This window comes from Athene noctua, chromosome 1 (genome assembly GCF_965140245.1).
Source record: "Athene noctua chromosome 1, bAthNoc1.hap1.1, whole genome shotgun sequence".
Lineage (NCBI taxonomy): Eukaryota > Metazoa > Chordata > Aves > Strigiformes > Strigidae > Athene > Athene noctua.
The window spans coordinates 189,121,293-189,147,180 of NC_134037.1; positions in this window are offsets into that span (position 1 = coordinate 189,121,293).

The window sequence follows — 25,888 nt, forward strand, 5'->3', positions numbered from 1 at the left end:
CTCCTTTCGGGAAAAAAATTGCTTAGATAATCTGGGGACTTTCCTTGTTCATAAAATCCTGAGCTGCAAAACAGTAGGGTTTGGTCAGCAGCAGCAGTGTCTGGATGCATGATCATATTGATACCACAGAACTCTGGGATGTTCATTTTGCGATATTAGTTCACTATTCCTCCTAAATTCTAGAAGACAAATTTGGCAACACCTGGTAACACCTAAACAGAATGCCTTGGTGGCATTTGTTTTCCTGAGTATGTAATTTCTCTTGTGAGTGAATAGAAGATTACCAAGTAATATTGACAGTTCAGACCTACACTGCACCAGCCAAATACTTTGTAAGATTTTAAGCACTCAGCAACCTTTTTCTTTTCTGCCCCAAGATTCCCCAGCTCTCTGAGTAAGCACAGACCAGCAGGGCAGGTCAAGGGCTGTCTCAGGCATGCAGCTGATAGCTACAGCTGGGCACAGAACTAATTGCAGTTACCACATGGCTCCTGGCTCCTGGCCTTTAGCCTCTAATTACAGTTTGGCAGTTAAATTTGCAAATATTGATTGGTGAAACATTTTATGATAATCATGTGGAAACCTTTAGCTACTCACTCTTTAATGATATTACTGGAAACATTTTGTAGCTCATTTGGCCATCCTTTCATCTTGGCTCTTAGAGGCTTCACCTTCGTACAAAGAAGACCATGCTCCACAGAGGACTTCACACCTAGGCTGACAGCCGTCAGCCATTTACACAGATGCCTAATGTTCAGCACAGAGCTCATTTTGTTCTGGCAGATAGAATGATTTAAGACTGTAGAAAGACAACTATATGCTGAAACACATAGATACACATAACTGGGCTCATACACATACATGCTGGGCATCAAAAATGGAACAAGGGTTATGAATACAAGGAGAAGGGAGGGATAGCAAAATATAAAAATAAAAAATAAACACATTACAATTTTATAGTACCTTTGACTTAGAATCCATATGCCTTTCTATTTTACTTTTTTTTTTTTTTTTTTTAATCACCTACAATAATTGTATATAAAAGCTTTCATCATGCTGGAGACATTAAAATACTTAAGTGTACAAAGTCTCTATTACCTCTAGAGTAGTCTCATTCATGTTGTTCTGGAGTCCTTCTGGGATATTTTGAATCCCACAACAACATTCTACAGAATTAACAATATTTCTTTGATATTTATACTCTGATAACAGCAAGGAAGCACAACTATAAGAAAGGAACTATTGTGCTGGGAGCCCTAACAACAGTGTTCCAAACTCAAAAAGGTTAATCCCCAATTCATCACATCCTGATGCCTTGCTGATAGTCCCTGCTAAAAGTGTTCATGTGCAGCTTTCTGCAATTTCCTAAACAGAGAATGTGTCAGGTTTTGGGACTGGGGAATGTTTCCTTAACTCAAATGGCAAAAATTTAAATTGGTTCAATAAAAATCATAATAATTCTACAGGGCAAACCCCTTTTCTTTGTATGTGTGTGAAATGGATTTCACTAGAAAAATGCAAAGAGCAATATAGCAAGCTGCTGAAGATGGCTGGGATTAAAGAAAGGTTTGAAGCTGTTCACATGAAATGATCTAAGCAAAGACTAGTGAATGGTGGATTTTAATGATGTATTAAAGAAATAGATGAGCACTGAGACAGATGCTTTATTCTGGAACTTGTATAATATGTCTTCATTTGCTCTATTTTATGCTACAAAGCGTGGGTTTTTTTAATTGTACATTAAGCTAATGTGTGTCAGGAAAACATTTTTTTTGTGCTGCATGTTACTCAGACGTGAAGTTTTCTTTGCAGTTTTGCTTTAGTGCTAAGCACTTACAGAAAATTTCCTGTATGCTGAAATCCAGGGTCACAGCTGGGAAATGGCTACAAAAACCTGAATGGATCTTCACTGAATAGCCATGGAAGCTGCACAGATCTTTCTGCTTGATTTTTTGTATCTAGAATGAGTACTTAGATCCCCATTTAAGGCATCTAAACCAGCCTCCCTTCTTAGCTACAGCGAGCAGTTTTATGGAAATTCAGTCCATCAAACTACAATGTCTGAGGGAAGGTTTTGAAGAATCCTCTTTTCTTCAGTGGCTATAGAGGGAAACCTGTCCTAACAGTGGATATTTGTAGTACAATGTGTAAGTTGTTGACAGTCTATACTTCATTAAATCAGTTGAGATTTTAGTGATTCTACATGCAAAGTCTCAAGCACAGTATCTAAGGCATTTACTTTCATATTGTTGATGTTTCGTCCTACCAAGACTACAGAGAAGCTCAGGAGAGGAGTCAGTGGTCCACATCCGCTTTCCTAGCATGTGAGCTACAAAATCTTGTCCTCGGAGACCTCCTGATGCTGCTACTCCAAACAGCAGTTTTGCCAAGCCAGCCTGGCAACCTAAGCTTTTTGTGTCCTTACCCTTAGTCGGCTTGCTGCCAAATGACAAAACAGGCAGCTCAAAGAAGTCACCCTGCCACATGTTTCCTTGCTGTGGTGGAAAGCAGAGGATTATTTCTATCGGCTCTGTCTTCACAATCAGTAAACAACAGGCTCTAGCAGCTGGTATCCCTGCGCTGACTTGGATGGCCCTGGAGATGAGCAGAGGAAAAACAAAGAATGCCAGGGTAGACTGCAGGTTCATACCTGCTCTAATTTACTCCCCTGAGTTACACAATAAATTCAGCAACAGTAACTAGGAAAGCTGCACAAACATCTTATTAAAGTGTGTTTTGATTGGCCTTTAAGCTTTACAATTCTTAAAACAGCCCTCATTAAGTGATCCATATACAGCAAATATTTGACATTGTGTATATACAGATCGCTTCTTTGCATGTCCAAAGAAACTGTGTGTGGACATTCAAGTGAATGTCCAGATTATTTTCTGTAGAGCATAAAGCAAAACTGAAGAGCCTAATCATAATGGAGTTGGTTTTTTCACTATTTGTGCAAACATTATCCTTTGAATACTTAGTGAATTGGAGATGATCTTTCTTTCAAGAAAATCTGTTGCCTTAAGAAAAATATTGTGAAACGTATATAGAACTATTTCCCTCTAGAAATGAAAGTGTGTTTCAGATTTGGACAGGAGGCATGCCATAATTAGAGACATTGCTGTTAGTTCCAAAGGGATCTGATAAGTAACAAAACAGATTTTCAAGATATCTTAATTAGGACATTTCTTGTAACCAGAATTGGAAAAAAACTCTCCTCAAGCAGAAGAACCAAAAAAGAGCGCAAGAGAGGAAGAAACTTCTTTTTCTTTTTTCTTTTTTCTTTTCTTTTCTTTTCTTTTCTTTTCTTTTCTTTTCTTTTCTTTTCTTTTCTTTTCTTTTCTTTTCTTTTCTTTTCTTTTCTTTTCTTTTCTTTTCTTTTCTTTTCTTTTCTTTTCTTTTCTTTTCTTTTCTTTTCTTTTCTTTTCTTTTCTTTTCTTTTCTTTTTTTCTCTTCTCTTCTCTTCTCTTCTCTTCTCTTCTCTTCTCTTCTCTTCTCTTCTCTTCTCTTCTCTTCTCTTTTTTTCTTTTCTTTTCCAGTGAAGACTGTTTTGTTTCAGGTATCCAAAGCCCAGTTCTCCTTCAGAACTGTGTACTGTCTGTCTCTAGACTCCTGCTAGCCACAGTCAGTTCAGTGAAACAGGGGGGTTTTGTGTCACTAATGTACAGTGCTGGGCCTGGGAAAAACAATGTCTTCAACATGACTTGTTATGTTCTAGACTAATGTTGATGTGAATGTAACACACATGTAGCCTATTGCACCGAGTCTAAATTAACACATGAAATCCCCATTAAGTCTACTGGATATATCTGGAGGTATGTATCATCTCTGGGGATGCCTACCATGTCAGCTGATAGCAGAAGGAGTCTGATCAACTCTTCTGGAGGAGAAGTCCACCTTTTTTAGCAACATAGGCTAGTGGAAATTAATTGGCCCTAAAACAATGGGCATCTATGTGTGAAGTCAATGAACTGAGATGTGAATAGCAAGAGGGAAGCTCACAAGTTCTCGTGAGTTGCCCATGTCCAAACAATAAACTACTGCTCAATTTCCTTTTACAAGACATGTCTCAGTGCATAGCAGAGAAATATGCACTTATTTGCATGAATAACTTTTCTTCAACTGCAGAATGATACACAGAGGTCATCTAGATGGTCTGTACAGCTATTATGGCAGTCACTCCCCAGTGGTTTGGAAGGCAGGACAAATCCAAACATCAGTATGCAGTAAGTGACTCCAGAAGTGATGCACTCATGACACCAGAGGTTTCTGGAATCTGTTTCTAATGTTGAAACCAAGGGCAGATATACTTCCGTTTCCTGGAAAAGAAGCTTCAAGATAATAAGGGGAAGTAGCAACAAGAGGATCTGCTGGTAGTCATTTGTCTTTAGTATTAGCCCATTTTTGAAGGAAGGAACCGAGCCCTAGTTCTGGTCTCCTGTCTCAACATCTGCCTAGTGCCTATCAGCTGTATTTCTCCATCAGGTATAACATGTTTCAGCAGTTACTGGAGGCCTAACAGTCCAGTTTGACATTGTGGTGACTGCAAATGCTGAGGCATCCTTTCTCCAAATCTCAGCTGTTCTGTTTTGATACAGAACTGTGAGGAGTGTAAACAAAAGAAATATAGCATATTTGACATTAGTAGCACCCCTTGCCCCAACACATGCCTTTAGCAGAAAAGCTGTCCTTCCTAGATAAATTTGTATTAGCAGTGGGATTTAATGGGTGCCAGATATATGCCCTTAGAACACAATATATAGCGGGCATGTGGGTTTCCTATGCTGCTAATGGCTGCTTTTTGTGTACATGCTCTGGATTAAATGCCATTAAGTGAACCCAATAAAATGGAATGGTTCTCAGTATAACAAGATAATGCCGTGCCCATTCAGTTTGTGGGAATTCTCAGAAATATTTAATTAAAGGACTGGAAAGTTAATTGGGTTCTCTGGAACTTTGATACTGGATTTCACAACAGGCTCTATTGTGCACATGTTCTTTTATCTGTGAAACCACACCTTTACATATCCTACCTTTCCTGTTCTCCTTGATTTCAAGGCTTTGGAGGCATTAATTGAGTACAACATCTTGAAAGTGTCTTCTTAGATCCTCTATACTCATGAATTTTTTTCCAGCATTTTTCCTAGATACAACTCCCAACACCTTGATTACTTATATATCTCAGACAATTTTTTTTTTTTTTCAGTCACATAGAATTTATTTCTTTGTTACCACAAAGACTTTTCTTTGCTGCCCTCCAGTACAGCCTCCCAGGTAGAACAGCTATGGCAGGGCATCAACTATGCAAGTTTTTTTCTTCTGTACTGTACAAAGAAACTACTACACTGAAACCTCTTGAGTTGTAGAGATACCTCAGCTAGTTTGATACAGACTGCATAATTATCTGCTTTGAGATCTTGATGGGTTCTGTAGTCGGTGCTTAGCCTCTTGTTATCTTGTCTTCACTGTTGTCAAGTCCCAGGCTGGCAAGTTTAAAAGTCTCTATGAGCTGCAATTTATCTTCTAAGTTCTGGCATAGACATAACCTTAAAAATAAGAAGAGGGTTGTCTGTGTCTACACAATCCTTAGCCTTTTTACAGAGAAGGCTCGATTTCTAGCTGCTGCAATTGTGATTTATGTGATGTGCCTGACAACTGAAATGAAAGAGAGAACATAAAATGTAATTTTCCATTATTAGACAAATATACATAACACTGCTACACTACAGTGGACAAGTCAAGTCTTGGTAAACAGCAAGTAGCATAGGAGCTTAACTAGTCAATACAAGTGGAGGTGTTCAAACACTCTAGAAGCATTTTTACTCTGTACTGCAGTCAGACTTTATACTTGGTTTTCAAGCTTTAATATGTGAAAGGGCAGCAGTGGCTGAAAACCTAAAGAAGGCAGGATGTGACTCAGGTATTAATTTATAGAAGTGTACTGGATCTGGCTGGGATGGAGTTAACTTTCTTGGCAGCCTGTACAGTGCTCTTTTAGATTTGGGACCAAAAGTGTTGATAACACAGGGATGTTTTAGCTGTTACTGATCAGTGCTTGTAAACTGTCACTACTTTCTCTATTTCTCACTCTTCTCCTCTCCCCAGCAAGAAATCTCGGGGAGGGCAAGAGGCTGGGAGGGGACACAGCTGGGCTAGCTGACCCCAGCTGACCAAAAGGATATCCCATGCCATACAACATCATGCTTATCAGTGAAAAGTGGGGAGGGGTGTAGTTTGTGTTTTTTCCCCCTCTTTTCATCACTTCAACTGTCTTTATCTCAAACCCTGATGGTTTTTTGCTTTTGCTCTTTTCATTGTCTCCCTGATCCCTCTGGGGGAGAATGAGTTAGTGGCTGACTGGTGATTCGTTGCTGGCCAGGGTTAATGTCAACACTCTACAGCATGTCAGTTCCTTGTTTTAGAGAAATGAAAGATAAGAGACAACAGCCTAATTATAAATCCAATCTTTTCAACTCTTAGAGGTATCATGTTTGTTGTGGAATCATGTCACCTTAATTGCTGAGTGTAAATGTCAAATACATTTAAAAATAGAGGGATTTAAGTCTTCTCCTAAACCAAAATGGTACAACTGTATAACTATAGTGGCAACCAGTATCACCCTATATAAGAAAGGACATTTTATGAGATGATACAGTATAGGAAGACCACATACCTCAACATTATCCACAACTTAGTTTATATTCCATATAGTATATTACTGAAATAGTGAACCCCATGCACTCAATTTAACATCTCTGACACCTTTTACTCCCTTGGCATTTTTCAAGTTGGAAATATTTTTATAGAGATCCCTTCCCTTAAGTTACACAAAGTTGACAATCACATGTCAATGAACCCAAGACTTTCTGCCAGAGGCAGAGAGCAAGAGCATCAGCAAACCTTATTTCAGAGTACATCTTCCTATTATTCCAGGGATTGACAAAATTTTCAAGGAGTGAAAAACAGCCACCAAATATATGAACTTGTCTCCAGAATCTTTGCTGGTTTTCATATTTCCCTCTCTTAACTTCAACTTCTCCTCCTCCTACAGATTTCACAATAAAAATGGCAAACCTTAGAATAATCCAAGAAGTAATTACATATTTGTGGATTCAGTCTCATCCTGAGTGAGGACTCCCCACAGCATGAAGGTCTAAAAATATACCTCCCACAGAATTATACAACCTAAAGAAAATTCACAGAACTAAAAAACCAATCTAAATCAAAGACTCTTCATGCTTTTTAAATTTCTGAATTAGTTGATCTGAAATATAATGAAAAATTTGTGCATATTTATTTTTATTTTACCCAAACCAGTTGAGCATCCCTAATTTATACCACAGAGGATGAAGCTGACAGGGAAAGGACAGCTGGGTTGATTACTTTACTTCATTCATAATGCAGTTTTCTTCCCCTCCTGACATATGAAACATCTCAGTGATTTTATGTTCTCCCTTCCTTACTCTAAAAATACCAGTGAAAATATCTTCCCCCTGACCGAGCAGATAGTTAATTTTAAATTAAACAGCTGTGTCCAGGCACAATGTACATATATCTCTGTTGCATAGCAAATGACTTGTAACTGGCATTACCACCATTTGGATTTTTGATGACCAACCAGTTCATTAACATTTGTCTTTGGTGAGTAGTATGAGACTGATACCACTAGTGAAAATGCAAAAAGGTTTGGCAGTCCAGTTTTCAGTACGCAAGGATGGCAATACTGAATTCTGTGTAAAAGAGCTGTGAACTTTATTGGAGGTTACAGCAGAGAGATCTTGGGAGGTGTGGAGTAACTGCGTGTGCCTTACTTTCAGGCTGGATAAAAAGCCTTTTGTGATGCAAGAGTCATTGCTTTCCTGGAGCAGTAATTGCAGACAAACTTTCAAAGAATAAAAGTTAAAAAGCTATTTAGTAAATCAGGCAGGACAGACTTTGAATATAGGATCTACTCCATGGTGATAAAACAACATTTAAAATGGTGGGATCCATGGTATGTTGCTCAGGCAAATAACAGACAAATCTTGATCTCAGAGAGAAGTGGCCTCCTGAAGTCCTTCAGTTCCCCTGGTGCAAGGGAGAAAGAAGCTCCTCTGAAGGCCTCATCTCCTCAGTTGAGGCACCGAAGTAAGTCAGTCCAGCTATCCCTCTGGAGGCCTTCAGCCATCTTTTCACATGCAGGTAAGAAAGGACTGGAAGAGACTGCGTCATCAGACTGCAAAGTGCTAGGTGCAAGTTAGATACCTGAGGTGGACAGATAGGTTTGTAGCCCATTTGTCTTTCCTGTTAGCCTGTTGTATTCAGTCCTGCAATTATTTCTGTAAAGTGCTCTAGAAGACAGTGGATCAAGTATGTCATCCAACTTTCTTCTTGCCATGTGCAAGTTTACCTTTAAGTCACCTGTGTGTAGTGTAAAGTAATTTCACAATGACTGGCTGATAAATAGTACTTAATTCAGCCACGCAGAACTGCAAATCACAAGAACAATGAATCACCGTTTATGTAAACCAGAAAATCTAGCTCTGTGCTAAGAATAATTCAATCTGTCTATAAAAAGGATTGTCCACAAATAGCTTCTCCCCTCTGAAATGCTTCTACTTGGCTGGAGTTCTCCAAGGACTGGTTCTTTCCTTTCAACTTTTGAAAGTTCAGTGTTGAGAGAAAGGTCAAAAGTGCTAGCAGTAGTCCAAATGAAGAGAAAAGCTTTGTTGTGTCTTCCCCCACCCCCCACATAATTTGTGTACATTTTTGAACAATTCTTCAGGACAATGTAATTCTCTGAAAAGAGTTATAGGAACATGCTTATGAATTTGGTTACTCTCTGATCTCATTTCTGTGTTTTCATAGTCTCACTTTAAGCCATTTAAACCAATTTCAAGAAGCAGTGCATTCTTCTGTGAAAGAATGGGTGTCATGTGCCTTTACATTCAAAATCCGCTTTCTCTTTTATTGGCAGATTAGTTAGCAAAGGGATGACCCGAAGAATGTAAGGTAAGTACCGTTTGTCAAGTAAAGTTTTAAATCCACTGCTGGATTTTGTGAATACCTTAAATCAAGTAATTTGTATTTGACAAATGCTGTATTTACCTCCGAAGACCGGCCTCCCTCCTTCCCTCCCAACCTCCCTCCCTCCCCCTCCTGTAATCCATGAACCATTCTAAAATCTAAATTCTTGGCAATTCAGGTCAGAACATCCATTTTAATAACATTTTTCTGTGCAATGCAGTTGAGTTTTGCCTTCAAAAAATATGAATCACAGAATCACAAGATTGGTTGAGGCAGGAAGGCACCTCTGAAGATCATCCAGTCCTAGCTCCTGCTCAAAGTGGAGTTAGCTAGAGCAGGTTGTTCAGGGCTGTGGAGAGTTGGGTTTTGAATCTCTCCAAGGATGCAGACTCCACAATCTCTCTGGAAACGTCTTCCAGTGTATGGCCACCCTCATGGTAAGAGTCTGGGTTTTTTGAATCTTGAAGTGGAATGTCCCCTGTTTCAGTTCGTGTCCATTGCCTTCTGTTCTCTCAATGGGCATCACTAAAAAGAGCCTGGGTCCATCTTTACTCCCCCCATCAGGTATTTTTACACATGGATAAGATCCCTGTGAGTCTTCTCCTTTCCAGGCATTCTCAGCTCTCTCAGCCTCTCCTCATATCAGAGATGTTCCAACCCTTTAGCTACCTTTGTGGCCCTTTGCTCTACTCACTCCAGTATATCCATGTCTCTCCTGTACTGGGGAGCCCAAAACTAGACCCAGCACTCTAGATGTGTCTCACCAGTGCTGAGAGGGGGGGAAGGGTCACCTGCTTCAGCCTGCTGGCAACACTCTTCCTAATGAGGCCAGCAGACTGTTGGCTGCGTTTGCCATGAAGGTATGAAGGTGCATTCCTGGGTCAGGTTGACATCAGGACCCTTAGGACCTTTTATGCAAAGCTTCTTTCCAGATGGTGGGTCCCCAGCCGATGCTGGTAGATGAAGTTAGTCCTCTCCAGGTGAAAGGCTTTGCTCTTTCCTTTGCTGAACATCATGAGATTCTGGTTGGCCCATTTCTCCAGCCTCTCAAGGTCACTGTCAACATTAATGCAGGTCTATAATTTGCTTTTCAGGTAATTTTAATTTATAATGAAGAAAGTTCATGAACTCATATTAAAAAAGCCCCCATATATTCATTATGAAGACCAAAACTAATTTTTTGTTTGAACTGGAGCTGCTCTTTTAGAGAAGTATTCAAATGTAATTGCCATTTTCCAGTAATAAGTGAAAACAAGCAAACAAAACTCTTTTGTTCCTCTAGGCTATAACCCTTGACAACTGTGTGAAAATTCCCATTTCATTTTTTGCTAAGAACGTATCAAACTTTGACTTGCATTTAGCAGAATTTAATGTTTTAGATTGAAAAAACTTGTATTCTCAAACTTGAATTTTCCATATGGAAACTCTAGTCTATGGCCAATTGTATTTTTCTTTAAGTGTCCTAAAAATTTGGTGAGTTCCCTGTAGCAATCATAAAATCTCCTCACTCATTGCATCACTCTCAGGTGTCTCTCAGTTGTCTTTACACTCTCTTGAGTTGTTTAAATTAGAACACAATACCATGTCCTGCTAGTAGTTACATTGGTCTAAAATGAAGTAGTAATAGAGGTAGGGTTTGTTTGCCTAAGTGTAGGTGTCTAGTGAAAATTTAGATGCACCAGTCTATCTTGCCTAGCTTCCAGCTACCCCAAATGGGTCTTCAGCTCTGGTATGTCCTTTGTCATATCTGTATGATGTGCTCAATTGTTTTGGGTACTGAACAGCACTTCATATGGCACAAGACACCTCTTCAGGCAGCTGAGTTTTACCCACAGTGTCCCTACACACAGTTTTTATCAGTTAATGCATACATCCACTCTATCATGTTAATCTCTTTATAATAACATTGCATGAGAAATTATATTAATCTAAATATTTATCTTCTTTTTTTTTTTTTTTTTTTTTTTTCTCTAATTTCTTCCTAGGCTAGCAGCTGTTATCATGCTTGTCCTACAGTCTTACTCTTTTTCTTGGCTTTGGTTGTACATTTCAGTTGGTGCTGAAATTTCCACTTTATTGAGCAAATTAGAATACCCCCAAACCATGTTCTCATTATGGTTCCAATTTTCTCAGTCTTTGAATATCAGAAAGCTCTATAATAATATAAGGGAATTGTTTTTATATTGTCTTCCAAAAGCTAGAAGGATGTAATTTTAAAAAATGGCCCTTTAAACTGATTTGCTCCTTATGATTATAAGTAGACACATACCAATCAACCTTCTAACGAAAGGCATGCTTCTTTCATATCATTCGGTCTCCTAAATGATTTATTGTAGTATAATATTTCAGATGTCTCACAGAATCTAAATATGTCAACACCTTGTGTAATCTCGGTCTGTTTCATTTTCTGTTCTGCAGTTAGAAGAATTATAGAGTTTCCTGTTTGCTGTACATTTTGTCCTTTGGTTTTGATTTTGTATGTACTTAGAGAAAGGTACATCAGCATTAAGACTGTCATACTGGTGCAGTCATACAGATGCAAGAGATTTATTTAAATGAAAGGAAAAGTGGATTTTATCCTTGCTGATGCTAATGGACCACTACATCTTCATGAATCATAAAAGAACAAAGTGCCCTCATCTATGCAGCCATTAAACTAAAGTCTAGCAGGATGACACCCTAAAGGTAGCATGAGGACAAGGAGAAAATGGTGACGAAGGAGAAAGAGCAGATAAATGCAGTTCTAGCTGCACTGTCTCACTGTTTACTGTCCCAGGGTAGGAACTTGAAGACAATTCAGAAATCATACAAACCTCCTGAAAAGATATCCATGCTTGAGATTAATCTCAAGATTTCTGCCAGGAGGAGGCAGAGGACTATCTTTTTCTGCTTAATGGGGATGACTTCTGGTTCCTGTGAACTCATCAGAAGGTGCAGAATAGTTCTCAGCTGAGGGAATATTTGTCTGCCTGTCCCTGATGTGCTCTTCAAGGGTCGATGGGGACACGTCCGTGGAAGGGAACTTTGGAATATAGTTGTACTGGGTCTGGCTGAGCTGGAATTGGTTTTCCCCTACAGCAGCCTCACGGTGCTGTGTTTTATGCTGGGAGCTGGCAGGGCGTTGATAGCACCCTGGTGTTGTGGCTACTGCTGAGCAGGGCTTACACAGCACCAAGGCTCTTTCCAACATTACCCCCCCGCCCAGTGGGACGGGGTGGGCAAGATCTTGGGAGGGGACACAGCCAGGACAGCTGACCCCAACTGACCAAAGGAATATTCCAGACCATAGAACATTTGCTCAGTAAAAAGCTGGGAAAAAGAAGGAAGGGGGGGGTGGGGGAGTGTCACCCTTGGTCCTCCGAAGCAACCACTACGTGTATGGGAGCCCTGCTTCCTGAGAAGGGCTGACATCGCCTCTTCACGGGGAGTATAAATCTGTTTGATTTTTTTTTTGCTTCTGCGTGCGGATCTTCGCTTCTCTTTGCTTATATTAAAACTGATTTTGTTTTACGCACAAGGTCTATCTTATTTTCTTTCCCCTCTTTGCCCTATTGTGAAAACAAGGGGAAAGGGGGGGAAGTGATAGAGTGATGTGGTGGATATCTGGCATTTAGCCAAAGTCAAACCACCACAATAGTCACATGGGACTTTGTGCTCCACTCATGTAGGAGATGGCTCATCACTCTTTGGTTCACCCCTCTCCCCAATATTTCTTTTCTACCAAAGCTTTAACATTACTCTCTTAAATTCATTTTAATGTTATGTCATCATCAGTACTCCTCAACTGTGTCATTTCCTTGTGCATGAAATTCCTGAACTGTAAAAAAACCCAAATGTGTCATTCAGTTTCCTGAACTGTAAAAAAATCCCAGTGTGTGTGGGTGTGTGTGTGGGGGTGTGGGTGTGTCCCAAACCATTACAAGAAGAAACAATATGTGTTTTATATAAAATATTCAGTGCAGGCTTCATTTTCAAAAATGTAGCGTTTGGTTATCTTTGCATAATTAAAAACACCCCTTCTAGATGCCTCAAAACAGGCACATAAAGCTGAAGAGAAACAGAAATCATTCCATTAGAGCTATAAGCACATTTATGTGACAATTAGTTCTATTCTAAATTTTATGGTGAAAGTTTGATAGTAAAATAAAATGTAATTTCACATGCAAATATATGCCCCTTATTTACACAAAGCCATTCAAATAAATCTATTTCTATATATTTAAGATGGAACATTTTGCATAATTTCTCGCATTCATTTAAGTTATTCAGTAATGAAACAATAGTGTTATTTTATGCCGTTATCTGGGTACAAGTATGTGGTGGGAGTGGGGGCAGGATCCAGATAACTTAAGCTACAATACTGTTGGATGAGGGAAGCATGAAGAGGACAGATGCACAACTCCTCCAACAGCATCAAGCTGTTCTTTTCCTCTCAATGTTAAAATTGCAGTAGTCCTTAAAGTCAGCTTATTAATTTAAAAATATTTCCAGAATATGTTATTCAGCTAAGTAGGTGCTTTTCTTTAGTCCTACTGTACAATCAACCTGCATGAGTAACTGTCTAAGAATGTTTACAGGACATTTAATCAGCAGGAGATACTTACATTTACAGAGGTAATAGGAAATCCCCTGTGGCTTTGTACCTAATTTAGTCATCTTTAGAGCTTGGTATATTTACTATTGGAGCTGTGGACTGGTACTCCCAAAAGATACTCAGCATAGAAAGAAAATTCTCATCTGCCTATTGTGAAATTCCCCTGGTTTCAGGAAGGTCTAACTGTTCTGCTAGATGAGGGAATTACAGTCCTCAGGCCCTGGAAATTTTAAGTAGAAAATTATCCACAAAAAAAAAAAAAAAAAGACACTAGAAAATTTAAAGATTATTTTTCTTTATGGATGGAGAATAATGAAAAGAGTAGGCTTTAATAGTTGATACTAAAAATGGAACCTACATCCTCAACACACAGAGAAAGACATTCCCCCAAAATTTAAGAAGCAAACATCAGCTTTGAAAAATGATTGAAAAGACCTCCTTGCCATATCCTTCAAATCCCACCAGATCCAAGTTGGCATGGCCAGCTGCCACCCATTAGTACCACATACGATGTTAAGTTCCTGGCTCTTCTGTCTCTTACGCTTTTTCCACCTTTACAGAGATGAGAAACATGTACCACAAAGCATTAATCAAATTAATCAAATAGAAAAAAAAAAAATTCTTTGGGATTACCTACTCATTTTCTTCCAGCTCATGCTGGAATTAATTCTTTTTAGGAGAAAATGGGAGCTAAAGTGTTGTTCTCAACTTTTGATTAAAGTGTGAGATATCATATAAGTATTTGTGTTGAATTAAGTTAAGAAAGGTGCTGTAGAATTGCATAATGCCACAGGAACTGATGCAATGTGACAAAGCACAGTCTGAACCATATTATTACTGACATTTAAGCAGATTTTGTCTTATTGTTCTTTTAATTTTTGCGCTACTAAGCCCAGATGCTTTGGACTGAACATTTCCCTTGATGCTCTGGGGCAGCACGGTAGCTTTCATTGCTATTTTTGCTTGCAGGCAGATTCTGTCTCTGGTGATACACCACATTCTGTTTGACAGAATGAAGACGAGACCAGATTGCTTGGTAAAACTAAGAAATGGAGAAAATTGGGTTTGTAGTACCTATTTCACCAACTTTTAAAAATAAGCAAAATACTTAAGCGCATGCTCAAGGGCTACTAGTTCCATTGATATTTCTGAGAAACTTAATGGTAAACACTTGCGTCAGTCTATATTAGGTAAAACCTTCTGTACTATCAATAGCGTCAAAAGGTGAAAAAGGGAGCAGGTAAGGAAACAACATAGTGAAGATATTTATAACCTAAAGCACAAATTGCACGATCATTGTGGGGGGAGGGAGGGGAAGGCCATGTAGTATTTTCCATATCTAAAGCTGGATTGAATCACTAAAAGCAGATATATCTGTACAGTTCTCTTGCCTTGACGTTATATCTGAGAAGAGAAATATTTATGACTAAGAATCAGAAAATCGAGGACCAAGAAAAAGAAAAGCTGATCCTCATTAAAGATGGATATAGGGCTCAGTTTCTGAATGTAGCTTAACCAAGTTCCAGTTCATCGCACAGAAAACAAATGGAAAGCAGAAACTTTGAAAAAGTCAGCCAAAGAAGAAACTTCTCAGAAAACCAGCTCTGACATATGGCGTCTCCATTTCCAAAAAGGACTAAAAATTTATCCATTATAAATTAACTCCCTCACAGATGTCTCAAAAGGAACAGCTATAATGATCATGATGCTTAAAAAGAATTAATTCTTTTTGCAAGCTCCTGCCTTCTGGATCCAAGCCTCCTTTCACATGCCCTGGCCCTGAGGGCTGGCTTCTAACCAAGTTCTGGCTGAAATTCAGAGCATCTTAATGGCTGGTTTCAATGATGCTAGTGCATAGGGCAGGACTGTTTGACATAACTTTGCATCTACAAGTGTAGATAATATTCTTGTAGATTAGTTAAGCCCTAGGTACGCTTGGACCCAAATGGCTTATTCACCCCACACTAGTTGCTATGTTGTGCCTACTTGTTTTTCTTCATGAAAACTTAAATTTCATGGTCATAGTCCTAGACTACGGACATGTATATCCCCAGAGCTGCCACAGTGGGCCCAAACTGGCGTTTCCTTCCTTGTGACTGGTCCCTGCACAGCATTAGAAGGACCACACTGCCCTGGTTACCCATTCCCAGCTTCAGGGCTTCCTAACATTTTGTCAGCTTGGGCAGAAGATGCTCAAGTATGTCTGCAAAACACCCTGTACATGTTCTCCCTGACTCCAGACAGGCTGCCCCAAGCTGCCCCATGCTATAAACTGCAGCAGACTGTCAAGGATTTTCCTTGCTTACATAGAGGAAGCAATTATGGATGAGATCATTACTTCTCCTTTAAACAAGTGAACAATATTCCTTATAAAGCATATATAGCCCTGGTTTCTGTGATGCACAGGAAGAGTGGAGCAGCGCACAGACAGGGAACACTAAATGTTACCCTACAGCCAGCTTTTCATTATGCAATGCTGCAGTGCTTGTGCCATAAGGGTGACTGAGCAATCTTCTGGATGAAAATCAGCTGTGAAGAATAAAATGCCAGCATGATCTTCTGATGGTTGGTTTTCAGTGCTTCCTCTGTTCATATTTCTGCCCTTATAAATATTCTATGCTTAAGCGGTGTATTACTGGGCTGATTGTTAGAGATGAACATGAGGCCAGAGAGGCAGGGAAGGAGTTAACTGCTGTGCTGCTACCGAGCTTGGTTGCAACTTTCCTAGCCAAGGGTTTTCTTGCATGGATTTAACTGATGTGATAAGACACACCTGTCAAACCTTTGAAAGGTGACTGGTGACTCTGTGTACTGCCCTGGAAAAGGAGCCATTGAGAGTGATGAAGTCTAAGAAACAAAATTCTTTCAAGGTCACCAACTGTGCATGCAAAAAGACTGAGGTACCCATCTGAATCACTCTGAAAAGAAATACACATAATATTAGAGCTATGATTTAATCATAGTATGGCTGATCTCTAGGCACTGCATACATTTGCTTACTTCCAAACCGCTGTTTTCCTCTTTCCAGGATGTACCTCTACACTGAGAGTGTTGTCTGACTTCCTTACCTCAGTTTGTACTATATTATCCTGTCTGAATGCACTAAGAACCATACTGTGCAAACTCTCAGGATATAAAATACCATCAGAGACAAGATCCCAGAGCAAATAGCTTTTAAAGAATTGCCGTAACTGTGGATGAAACCAAGGTGATTCCTCTTACCTGGAATTATGAATGTCGAGATGGATAATTGACTTTTTCTAGGGTTAAGATTGGGATGGGGAAGGAAAAGACCAAAGCAGGTTCTGGATATGATCCTATGAACTGCCTGACAATATCCCTGCAGGTAGCGTATGCATACAACTGGATGCCTGCTCATATGAAAGCTTCTTCAATCAAATGTTTTGCAGGTAGTTTTCTGGAAAAGGCCAAACTTCTGGAGACAGAGTCAAATTTCTGGAGACAGAAATACTCTTTTTTTGCCTCCCTCATAGCATCAACAGCAGAGTTCTGTTTGTAGTTCAGTATCCCTGCATTTGTTGGAAGTCAGTGGCCAAGTGCCTCGCAGCTTTTAGGGGAACTATGATCCAGCGATTCCTTCCCAATGCTGTGGAATCGTGTGGTCCTTCACTGCCTCCCCTCAGCCCCTATGCATCTGGATGTGCCATGGACATGTTCACAATTCTCCCTGTGAAGGTGTCAGGAGCAGAATGTGACCCTTCCCATTGGCCTGTATGAGGGAACAAGGGAGGGATCTATTCTGAAATTTTCCGAGACTGTTGGTTTATTTGGTGGTTTGGTGGGGTTTTTCTGTTTGTTTTGTGGGGCTTTCTTAAGAGGCCAAATGATAAATATCCGATGTGTTTTACTGAAAATTCCACCCTAGTAAAAGATTAGATTTTAAAGAAACACGCTTAGAAGACATTTTTCTTTTTGGTTTGTATTAAGTAACACTATTAAACATATGCTGATTGTAAAGAATGGAGACGTGTATGCGGCATGTTTGCCTTATGTTAGTGTCTGCTCAGCATTAGGTGTGATTCATGCCTTCTCTGGGCCAGAAGAGTGAAAGTCATCGTGCTGACTGGAGTGTGTTCGTACCTGTCTAGACATGCCTACCTGGAGACTAACAAGATATGGTGTTTTCTTGGAGATAACGACAGCCAACAACTGGAGATTAATTTCTTAACAACTGCAGCCAAGGGGGACAGAGCATGTGCAAATGCTGTGATTAGAGTTTCAAACTAAGGACCGAGGTCTCTGAATGCTTCACTAGGAAGAGATTGCCTCGTGCAGGGAGTGAATGAATCCTGGGGGTGGTGAGCGAGGGAAGTGAGTAATGCTGCCAGCATGGACGTGTGTGCATGTTTTGTTTACTGCATTTAAAGCTGAAGGGACTCTGAATAACTAATACCTTCTTTTTAAAGGTTATTGCAGAGCTGACTTGTGTCCTGGCTGCACAAGACATCAGGCTGCAATGCAGCTGCTGAAATTGTTGTGGTGAGACCTAAAGGAGCCCTCAGTAGAAGCCTTGTTTAGAAGAGGAGTCAGGGTTGAGCAATAAACAGGCATGTCCTGGGTAAAAGCCAGGGGTTGTTTTGCTCCTTGACCTGGTGACAAACTGAAACCTTTTGGTTTCTCTTCTCAAAATAAAATGTCTCTTATCAGCCCCCAACTAATTTTAAAAGTTACAGGGAGTTTCTAGAAGCTTTATTTCCATTTTGGAGTGGAAGAAACTTTGAACTAATGGAACTGAATCCATTCTACCCTGTCCTTCATCACTGAAAGTATTGTTCTGAATGGACGACCATCTTTCACTTTCTGAACGAGTGGCTCATAATAATGGCCTGAGGAGGCTTGAGGACTAGAAAAGGTACGATCTTTTAATCACTGTTGCCTAGTTCTTTTCTGGTGCCATGTTAGATCCAAACAGTGAGTTGTCAAAAGGGTAAGAATCCATTTTAAGCAGTAAGATACATCAAACTGTGAGTCTCCTAAATTGTTCCAATACAGATGAATGCCTTTTTTTTTTTTTTTTTTTTTTTTTTTTTAAACAGCCATCAAGTGTGCAGCAAGCAAGATAAATCTTCATGTTTTCTGTGTGTTTTGATCAGCACATCTGCAAGACTAGAATCTGCTATCATGCTTTTGTACTTCATGATATTTTGTAGCCGGGTCACAGAAATATTTTTAAATAGAAAATGATAATTCAAAATACATTATAATCAAGGAAAACTTAGTACACTTTAAAAATAAAAGTGACAGATTTTTCTTATTTTGTCCTGTTTATATTTTGAAGAGTGAAAGGGGAGAAGATATCTCATGGTTGTATTACAGACTCCTTTAACTACTCCTAACAGTAGGCATACACCCCTTTATGAGCTTCATGTAGCTTTTCATTTTTTCTTTAAATCTTTACTGAACAGAAGCATTTAGAAGCTTGCTGGAAAAAAAACCTGCAGTAATGCAATGTGCAGTAAAAAGAAATCTGAAGATTGATATTTGCTGAGTAAAACTACTCAAGACACAGAAAAGAAGAAATGACACACAAAGTCATAGTTATTTTCTGCTATTTGCATGCTTGCAATGTGCATGGCTGTACACACAAGCAAGAGGAATTACATCTCAACTTTACTAAGTATATTTAGGCATATCAAGTCAAAGTTAGTTTCTAGGCTCCCTCTACAGTCAATGGAGAAAAATAATTACCTATGGAGGGCAGGTTCCCCTGCTTTCCTTAGACATGTATTTTACAGGCTTCAAGGTGACTTGGATTTTTGAGCAGAGAAGTGAATGGCCTCTGTACTTCAGCACCTATGCAATTTTTATTGTATAGGAAAAAAACCCCTCTAAATACTTTTAGATATCTGTGAAGATGTCTTCTATCCTCTATGACAAAATGAGACCAAGTTTCAGCAGTGTATGATTTTTTGGTAGGGTAATATTTCTTATATATTAATTCTAAGTTTTAATAAAGATTCATATATAGTTCTTGAATTATTTTATTTAAGGCCATTAAGTGGAACTAAGGTCCTCTTCACCCGCAACCTCAACAGAAGTTCTGTCATTTGAGAATTTGTTATCATCAACTGTCATTAGTAGGGGACAACTTATGTCCTTTGTAGTGCTATCTTCTGCATTCTACTAACCATCATATATGGAGAATACACCAGGCTTCAGTGAGTTTTATTCATCATAACCATCTGCAGATTTAGAAAGTCTAGTCCAGTCATTTTCTTATGCTATTCCTGGCTTTGACCCCATCTCTCTGTTGAATGATGAGGTTTTGTTCTGTTTTACCTTTTTTTTTTTTTTTTTTTTTTTTTAAAGGGACACTGCCAATATAATTCCTCTTGTTGAGGAGTACGTTGGAGAAGGAGATCTTCAAGGAGATCTGAGTGCTATATTCATACAATAGACAAGAACAAGTTGTTCCAGTGACAAATACAAAAGATGAATGTTAGGATAACCTTTGTGATAAAGACTCTGTGTGAATTTAAATAAGAACTAAAAAAAGAGATGGGTCAGACAAAAGGCAACGAGATAAATTTTCTCATGTCAAAACATGCAAAATTGATTCTTCTTTGGAGATCTAAATTAATATGGATATTGCAAATGTGGTAACTGACTGCAAAAAGAGAGAGGGAGAAAGAGGCTGTTTCTGTCCTCTAAAAAGGGTACTGTGAAAGTCAAGGTGCGAACAGCTGTTAGTATTCACTGCTGGTAATTCCAGGTGCTAAACTTAGCCAGCAAACACTGGCAAACACTAACAGAAAAGAGACCTTACTAACAGTTACAGACAGTCTGAAAATCCAAGTTAGGAAGACTTAAGTCCTCCAGATTTTGTCTCTGGTAACTAGCAGAACACTAGTACTCTTGCAGCACACTTTTCTTAGCACTACATACTGAACAGAAGTTAATAAGTAATTGTGAAACAGAGCTTTGTTTTCACAGGGTGCAGTGATTAATGCTCCATTACATTGTCCCAACACAGCCACTATATTTTAATTAAAAATGTCATGCTACAGTGGAATTTGAAAACATGCAGGTTTAAGCCACTCTGGTTTGTTCCATACTCTTATCCTTAAATTAAATGAACAATAAAACCTCTCCATTATCAGGCTGGAAGGACTGACATATTTCTGTACTCAGCTTTGAAAAGGCAATTTTTCTTGACATTGTGAACACTAGATCCCAGCTTCATTGTTGGTGCCAAATCCTCTGACAGACAAAAAGCAGGAGTTGGGCTCGTACATCAGTTTCTTGGTAAGATCCCCAAACTGTAAAATACCCAAGAAAGCAGTAGCTGTTTTTTCTTCTCCTGTTTAAGTTTTGTTTTTACCTCAGAGAAGGTATAAATGACGAAAGACTAAGTTCTTCAAATATGGCAGAGATTAAAAATTAAAGAGAGAATTTTGTTTGAAATGCCACATAAACTAGGAATAACTATCTCAGGAATAAATTGAGTATCACAATGAAATTCTTGTAGAAAATGTATTAATAAATAAAGACACAGGATTATGTGATACAGTACCATAAAAAAATTCATAGGAACATTTGGATAAGGAAACCACACTGATACTTCAAATGCCAGTGTGCAAACTAAAATACATAGAATAAAGGAGCTTGAATTTTACTCAGTGCCACCAGCAGCCATGCTCAGTGTTTAGGCTACTATACACACATGTTCTAAAAGTGGAATAAAATGGATGGTGAGCTCTACAGCTGCCCTACACATCCAGACAAGAACGCTTGCTCTTCTCTTCCACACACAGCCCCACAGGGCTGTCCTGCCCTGGAGTCAGGACAAAATATATTAGGGGAAACCTGAAGTGAGACCACAACAGTCCTCAGACCAAAACCTAGCCAGTCTCCTCAGGACTCCAGCATGAGCTGGAAACCCCAAGCTGCTTTAATAATTAAGCACATTATTTTCTGGGAAGATGACTGGTGTCAGAGCTGTTTACAGCTTAGCTTTTTCAGAGGCACATGCAGGTGTAACACAACACAGGCGATCTGTATACAAGGTTATAAAAACAGTAATCTCTTTACGCCTACAACAGAAATGCTACAGTGCCATCAACACACAAACAGATAATATACAACTCTCCCCTTCCCTAAAGCTAAATGGGCTGCTTTGGATGCTTTGTTCTGCTGCTGAATATTTTTCCACACTCTCTTCCCTCATCTTCTAGTACCTCTAAGGTGAAAAAGATTTCTGTCCTCAAAGTGGCCCTCTCCACACCACCAAGATGTCTCAGGCAGTTAAACAAATAATGCTATCTCCTGCCTGGCTGATGAACAACTCAGCATTGCAGGTGGAGTGCAAACTGCATATTTACTGAGGACTCCCATAATAGTGCAGTTTTCTAATAAATTTGGTATGCATAAGCTTTACTTATACACATTCCCCCAGAGCCCCTCACCTACTTTCTGTCACCTTGATCAAATGGAGAAAAGTCTGGTAAAAGCTATTTTAAAACTGCTCCTCTGAAGGAGATATATTTGACCCTCCTCTGAATTCCCAGCCCCTCTTCCCACAGATCCCACAGCATAGTTCAGGCAGGTTACAGCCCCACTGCCTTGCCTGTGTCCCAGACTAGGCAGGACACCTCCACTCAGGACCAGGTCTAGCAGGGGGCCGGTGTGTTCCCTTGAGCTAGAGTGTCTCAGCCCAGTGACTGCAGCAGTGATGCTGGCTGATGGGGCTGCCTCATGGCCCCTCTGATTGCACCAGCACCACTGCTTGTGGATCTGGGATCTGAAACCTTGCCGGTGAACTGGTCTGCATGTCTGTTTTTCTAGTCAACCCACACATCAGTGAGGTGGTCCTCAGAAAGTCCCCACAAAGAGGTGACATGAGGACAGCCCAGGGGGGTACCTGGAGAAGGACTGGACAGCGAGGGGTGAGAGGGGCTGGGGGAAGAGCTCCTTGAACGAGCCGTGCCTCTGAGGTGTGTCAAGGAACTACGGTCTAAGCGGTGAAGAGGCTGCCTTGTTGTCAGCTGTCCCGGGTGTCACGGCTTCAGCTCTTCTAACCCAGAATTTGCCATTTGCAAATGCCCATTGGCTTTCTGCCCATGAGTTTATGGAAACACACAATTTGTGTGCATGCAGACATAGGCTGAATGCAAATATATGTGCATTAACTTTCCAAATTCCATTCCTACCATTACACGGGAATAATTTTAGCTTTCTAAAAATGCAGTTAATTCAGATTTTCTATATGCTTTTAACATTACTATTTTCAATATAGATCTTTGGTAAGGTCATCAGGTGCCCCAGTTTCATGAGTGTCCCATTTTCATGACAGTCACAGAGATGGTAAGGTGCCCTAGTTTTTGAAACTGTTGGAGAGCCTTCTGCTGCCTTGGGTGCATAATTATTAAGCCTTTGTGAAAGAGAAAAAGAGGATTGTCACAGGAAAGAGAGGCATTTTAAAGTGACAGAAAAATAAAATACTCAGTTTCCTAGTGTAAGTGCATCAAACTCGCCCTTATCATTTACTGTTATGTATTTCTGCCATGCCAGGTTGTTCATATTCATAAATATTTCAACCAAAATTCAGATTTAAATGAACTGTAATTTTATTCACTGTCAAGATGGGTAGTTACAACAGTCAGTAAAGCTATCAGATTTTATTCCACCTGATTTTTTTTTTCCTAACGCTACTGTAGACACTGACACCAGCTCACCTGTACAATGCATCTTTTATTTTGCAACCGAAATACTTTGCTATTTTTTTTTCCAATTTATATCACACTTAAATGCTAAGCCAAAGTATTGCTTGTTCTTCCCTAATTTCATCTAAAAAGTGAGTGAATCTGAAGTAATGAGTGAATGGTGCCAAGGCAAGTGATTGATGGTGTCAGTCCCCATTTTCCACAGCTAGCTCCAGGCCTGACTGCTGAAAGTCCCACTTCCACAGGTGTGGGCTTGCCAGTACCTTGCTGCCCATGGTCAAATTCATAAAAATTAAAACTAAAGGAATGTCAAGAAGAAAACAAGAGTTAAGAATATAAAAGGCTGAAAAAAGCTATGTGTTTGGGAAACAGCAACAAGCTCTACTTAGCCATGTTTGGTTTTAAATAACTTTTTAGATGACTACCATGCTTCTGTTCAAACATCTTCCTCAGTGTTATGAAGTAAAGCATTTGAGCCAAGCAAGGAAGGTAATATCTGGCATTCAAAAACTCAAATATCCTTGCAATCGTATACAGCAGCAAACCTCATTCCTCTGTTTACCCCTTTCTTTGTATTTGTTTAACTCTTTCTCTGCCAGTCAAGGACAATAAGTGTTGTGGATTCCTCACTGAATCCCTCAAGGCAGTTATTTCAGATTGGTGTGCTTTCACTGTCTCTATTTACATCGAGGTAATAAAGCAAAATTCAGTTTCCTTCTGCCAAAGCCATGCTTTTACATCACTCTTGATCAAGTCAAGGCCCAACAGAGAAAGAAAAATCTGCCATTCCTTTCTTTTTATTAGAGAATACATCACTGATGGTGTGATCTCTTAAAATGCATAATAAGCTATAATCCCATGCTTAAATAAAACTACATGGCTTTAGTATGTTTCCTGAGACCTGAACAGGCTGGAGCGAAGGGCTGAGGCCAACTGGAGGAGATTCAATAAGGCCAAATGCCGGGGGCTGCCCTTGGGCCACAACAACCCCCAGCAGCGCTACAGGCTTGGGGAGGAGTGGCTGGAGAGCTGCCAGTCAGAGAGGGACCTGGGGGTGCTGACTGACAGCCGGCTGAACAGGAGCCAGCAGTGTGCCCAGGGGGCCAAGAAGGCCAATGGCATCCTGGCTTGTGTCAGCAATAGCGTGGCCAGCAGGGACAGGGAAGGGATCTGACCCCTGTCCTCGGCACTGGTGAGGCCGCCCCTCGATTCCTGTGTTCAGTTTTGGGCCCCTCACTACAAAAAGGACGTTGAATGACTTGAGCGTGTCCAGAGAAGGGCAACGAAGCTGGTGCAGGGTCTGGAGCACAGGTCATAAGCGGAGCGGCTGAGGGAACTGGGGGTGTTTAGTCTGGAGAAGAGGAGTCTGAGGGGAGACCTCATCGCCCTCTACAGCTCCCTGAAAGGAGGGTGCAGAGAGTGGGGATGAGTCTCTGTAACCAAGTAATAAGCGATAGGACAAGAGGTAAAATGGCCTCAAGTTGCACCAGGGAAGGTTTAGACTGGATATTAGGAAACATTTCTTTACAGAATGGGTTGTTGGGCATTGGAATGGGCTGCCCAGGGAGGTGGTGGAGTCCCCATCCCTGGAGGTGTTTAAGCATCGGGTCAACATAGTGCTGAGGGATATGGTGTAGTTGGGAACTGTCAACTGTTAATGGTTGGACTGGATGATCTTCCAAGTCTTTTCTGAACTAGACGATTTTGTGATTTGTGCACCTTATTTCTTAATTTCAGCTCTCAGCTGGTCCTTCATATCTGTTCTTCAGAGACAATCACTCTGAATGCTTTCTAAAGGGAACTTGATTAAACCCTCACGCTGGAAAACAGATACTTGCTCATGTCCAGGAGTCCTACAAGCAGAGTGTAAGCTCTATAAATGTGTTTCTTTAGATGAAAAAGAAAAAAACAGATTGCCCCATGCCTTTTGCCCTGAAAGGGAACAGTGGTGTGCTGCTAGTACCCATTATAGCACTCTCTCCACAGGCTGTTTCATTAAAACCTTTCATCCTTCTAAAGGGGGTAGGGAAATCAAGTCTAAGAGATAAAAAGCCCACGATAACTGTACACAATTTAGCTCCCAAATGGGGCCTAACATGATTAAAATAATAAGCAACATACTGTGCTCAACAGCACTTCAACTAGTGTAACTAGGGTATAAAACATTAAACATGTCTCCAATGCAAAACATGTTAAATTAAAACTGCAACAGCAAGTCTGGGAGAACATTATGGTAAGGGTTAGACTGCTTTCAGTCTAAGTGTGCTGGTAAAGATGGGAAAAGTTTACTGACATGGCCAAGGACTGGCCAAAAATACAGTCCATGCCTTCCTCCAGAGAAAACTGCATGATGGTAAAGTTGATCCCATCATTGAAAAACCGTCAGCAATTTCCATGAATCTTTGTCCAGATCCCAAATCCTGAGTTTTTAATGATGCCATTCATTAGATCCCTGCCTCTGACTCCTCTAAGGTGTCTGCTGTGCCCCCAGGCCACAGAACTGGGTCTGCAGGGACAACTGTTTCATGACATCAGGTTAGCAGGCAGCAGTTTTCAGAAGGTCCACCAAGTGTTGAGAAGTATTAGGAAGGAAGAGGCAAAACAACCT